Genomic DNA, 4,669 nt, shown 5'->3' with positions numbered 1-4,669 from the left:
TATGGAAGCTTCCTTAGCATTCCCAAACTTGCTTTTGTCTGCTGCTGTAGCATTTATCTTTCCCTAAAGTTATCTATTTATTTATCTGTTATTTATTTGATTATTGAAACTTAGCAGTAGCTTATACTCAAGTCAATAAGTTTTTCCAGTTCTCTTAGGTAAAATTAGGTACCTCGGCTTATACTCGGATCGGCTTATACTTGAGTATATACGGTACATCTCCAATGTGAAAGTAGAATATGTTTCATTAGCAGGAAGTGCTAGACTTTTGTTGTAACAGGAATAGCATTCATAAACTACTTTCCAAGTTAAATTTTATATATCCAACTATGAGATAAGCAATAGAGGTAGAATTTTGCAATGTTCTTGTCAGGGCCTGCTTCCATCAGGTCTGTTGTCGGGACCAAGGAAGCTAGAGTTCAGGCAAACAAACAGTCCAAAAGGTGGTGTCAGAAGGTTCAAGAGTCTCGGTGGATTCCAGGCACAGGTCGCTAAAGACAGCAAAACAGCATCAGAAACAAGCGAAAGGGTCAGGAAACAGAAAAAAAAAAAATAACCACTTTAGAGCCCACCCTAAAAAAAGATCCTATATTTGCCTTGAGCCTGGGTTTCTGATGTCAATTTATTTAAATTTTTTGCATTTTACAATTAACAGTAATTTAACCATAAAGCTTTTTTCCATATGGAGGAGCTATTCAGCCTGAGTTCACTGCTGCAGTGTGAACTATAAATCTGGTGATTTGTGTCTAAAGATTGAACTTTATATATTGTATTGTTTTATGTCTAACTAAAAAGACTGAAAACCGTAATTTGTGGATCACAGATTTTATGATGAATAATTCATCTGATTTACACTGCTGCAATCAATATCAAGTCCACAACTACATTCTAAATATATATATGGTACAGCGTTTCCAAGAGAGACTTAATTGGTCAAATTAATTATGTTTGTCCCTCTAACTTTATTTCGAATTTCAGGTCAGTTATTTTTTCACATACTATTTAGAAAAATGTAATCTGCAGGAAATATAATATTAGATAAAATCACACAAGATCAGAATAATTAGCAGAGACTACCTGGACAGCCATTTCAGTGTAAGTGCGCACATTTTATACAGCAGAAATAAGTCTGTGAAACAATGAGCTTTTCTTCAGTCCTTGATTCTTTAAATCATAACACCCTTGGTCCTTGAGCTGTAATGTAAATGGATAAATGAACAAACATTGTTATGGCATAATTTAGCAGGATAATTACACTTAGGGGGAGATTTATTAAGACACAAACGCTCGGAGCGTTAATTTGAACGATCTGATTTTCGTATGCCCACGCAACTTTTTCGTACACTTGCGCAACAAAATCGGAAAGTTTCTGCCGCTGTTTACAATCGTTCGGTACGAAAATTTTGTGACTTTAGGATCACCAATACGTTATTATCGTGACTAATACGATTTTTTCGTAAGCATTTTCGTGATATTTGCGATCTTCAGAAATTATCGTATCCAATCTGAATTTTTCCCATTCGGGATTCAAACTCGTGTTTTAATGTATTGGCCCCTTAGGGGCAGATTTACAAAAATTCAATAATTTCTCACTTTTTTTTATTTTCAGAATTGACTAAACTCGTTTCCTGAATGTCTATTATTAACTAGAAAAAGTCACATGGAAAAATCACTGACAGAAAAGTCGTAAAAAACTCAACTTTTCTAAATTGTCGCTGTGAAAATCCCGAATTATCACAGCGACAATTCTATAAAGTCAGGATTTTCGCAGCGACAATTTGAAAAAGTCGTTTTTTTACGACATTTCTCAGAGCAACGTTTCTTTGCTACTATTCAAATTTAGTTGAATTTAAAAATAAAGAAAAAAAATATTATTATTATCATTTTAAAGCCTTACAAATCTTTGTCATTTGCAGTCATTTTTAACCCATCTGTACCAGGCTTAGAGTTGTTTTACAAAAAATAATTCAAACATTAAATAAACCAAATAGGTTGTTTTACATTTGAATGTAGCTCACGACTAAAAAAGGTTGGAGACCAGTGATGAGCGAATTTTTTCGGCAGGCCATTGACAGATTGTTTCGCAAAACTTCCACGAAAATTTGCAGCAGTCACGGCAAAATAAGACGCATGTGACAATAAATTTGCACGACAAACACGTTTTGCTGAATTTTCTCTGTATCGCAAATTTTTCTGTCGTTACGCTAATTTTTCAGCGAAGCGAAATGGGCATATTCACTCATCACTATTGGGGACCCCTCACCTAGATGGTGCTTCTTTCTTGCACAGTATTAATTTTTTAGATAAACTTTTTGAATTAAAAAAAGCCTCAAAGCTCACCTTCCCCTCTATTCTATGATAGACCACATATAATTTTGCTATTATAAAATAGCAATATATGTAAATTTATGTACAGAATTTGTCTCCAAGGTCAGCATCTATAGTATGCCAGATGTATCAGTCTGACATGTATCAATAATTGTTGTGTTCTGGTACAGCAGTGATTTCAAGGAAAGTGACATAAACAGTACTGTAAATCTCTTATGAAAGAACTGTCAGAATGGCTTGTGGTAAGAATGTCCTTGCTGCGGGTTTTTTACAACACAACAGCTGCATCTGTTCTGTTATATAATGTAGGGGCAGACGGCACGTAGATGATTGGACCCAGTTCTCTCCTGATTACATCAGGTGCCCCAGATAGTTTAGAGACAGAAATTGTTCTGGATAAGCTGTCTGATCATAAGGTATTGTGAATGTTAGCAGCTTAGGAAACAAGCTATACAGTGCATTCTATGAATTAACTATGCCTATGGAAAAAATGAGTGGCTGACCACATATTCAACTGACCATTCCCTGTTAAAGAGGACCTGTCACCCTAAGAAACAATTCAACATTATTTTCTATTGTGTTTGTCAAGATAATCTTTACTCACCCTATATAAATTAATTAAAACTTGTTTCCTTTAGTCCTGGAATTTACAGTCCTAGCAAGTAGGCACCATTTTGTGGACAGTGTTACTAAGGTAAGCTTTACATCATGCTAAAATTTTGTTTATGTGCCGAAATGGGGGATCTGATGCACATGCCTATACATTGGCTACATAATGAGATGGTTGGGAGGGTGGGGAAAAGTGAGGAGTTCAGTGACATCTAAGAAGCGCTGAATGTAAATGCCTCTATGCCTAAGGCATAGAGGCGGGGCAGGCAATATATGATTGACAGCTGGGATTTTTAAACGTCTTTATAATGGATCTAGAAACAGATGGAATACACCCTCGGGTACTGAGAGAGCTAAGGGCAGAATTGCAGTGGCCCTTGTTTCTGATATTCTCAGACTCTCTTTCATCAGGTATGGTACCTAGTGATTGGAAGAAGGCGAATGTCACTCCCATATTTAAAAAGGGAATAAGATCTCAGCCTGGCAATTATAGGCCTGTAAGTTTGACATCCGTGGTGGGCAAGTTATTTGAAGGCTTGTTAAGGGATCACATTCAAAATTATGTAGTGGAGAATGGCATTATGAGCAGTAATCAGCATGGCTTTATGAAGGACAGGTCATGTCAGACCAATTTAATTGCTTTTTATGATGAGGTAAGTAAGAAGCTGGACAGTGGGGATGCAGTAGATATAATCTATTTGGATTTTGCCAAAGCATTTGATACCGTTCCCCACAAACGACTGCTTTCTAAGCTAAGGTCTATTGGTCTTAGTGAAGCCGTTTGCACATGGATAGAAAACTGGCTACAGGATCGGGTACAGAGGGTGGTTGTTAATGGCACATTCTCTACTTGGAGTAAGGTTCTCAGTGGGGTCCCTCAGGGTTCTGTACTGGGTCCACTTTTGTTTAATTTGTTCATAAATGACTTAGGGGAGGGTATTATGAGTAATGTATCAGTGTTTGCAGATGACACAAAACTCTGCAGACCAGTCAATTCTATCCAGGATGTGACATCCCTGCAGCAGGATCTTGACCAACTGGCAATCTGGGCAGCTAAGTGGCAGATGAGATTTAATGTGGATAAATGTAAGGTCATGCACCTGGGATGTAAAAATATGCAAGCCCCGTATAACCTTAATGGGACTGCACTAGGCAAATCCATAATGGAGAAGGATCTTGGAGTCCTTGTAGATAATAAACTTGGCTGTAGCAAGCAATGCCAGGCAGCAGCTGCAAGGGCAAACAAGGTTCTGAGCTGTATTAAAAGGGGTATAGATTCACGGGAGGAGGGGGTTATTCTTCCCCTTTACAGAGCACTGGTAAGGCCCCATCTAGAATATGCTGTTCAGTTTTGGTCTCCAGTGCTCAAACGGGACATTATTGAGCTAGAGAGGGTCCAGAGAAGGGCAACTAAGCTGGTAAAGGGTATGGAAAGTCTCGGTTATGAAGAAAGACTGGCCAAGTTGGGTCTGTTTACACTGGAGAAGAGGCGCTTAAGAGGTGACATGATAACTATGTATAAATATATAAGGGGATCATATAATAACCTCTCTAATGTTTTATTTACCAGTAGGTCCTTTCAACGGACACGAGGGCACCCACTCCGTTTAGAAGAAGGGAGGTTCCATTTAAATATTCGGAAAAGGATTTTTTACAGTGAGAGCTGTGAAGTTGTGGAATTCCCTCCCCGAATCAGTCGTACTGGCTGATACATTATATAGCTTTAAGAAGG

The 4,669-nt window shown here is 37.8% G+C and overlaps 1 long non-coding RNA gene across 1 annotated transcript; it reads right to left on the bottom strand.

Annotated features, from left to right (window-relative positions):
- Window positions 1-297: 297 nt before the first annotated feature.
- LOC116411459 lies at window positions 298-1,188 on the bottom strand. Its single transcript, XR_004223107.1, has 2 exons — window positions 1,078-1,188; window positions 298-491 (listed from the first exon to the last, which is right to left on the bottom strand). It is a non-coding gene; the product is annotated as an uncharacterized LOC116411459 (long non-coding RNA).
- Between the last annotated feature and the right edge of the window lie 3,481 nt (window positions 1,189-4,669).

This window comes from Xenopus tropicalis, chromosome 6 (assembly GCF_000004195.4).
Source record: "Xenopus tropicalis strain Nigerian chromosome 6, UCB_Xtro_10.0, whole genome shotgun sequence".
NCBI classification, from domain to species: Eukaryota; Metazoa; Chordata; class Amphibia; order Anura; family Pipidae; genus Xenopus; species Xenopus tropicalis.
Note: the sequence above shows the minus strand (reverse complement) of the source record. Positions and strands in the feature narration are given on the sequence as shown.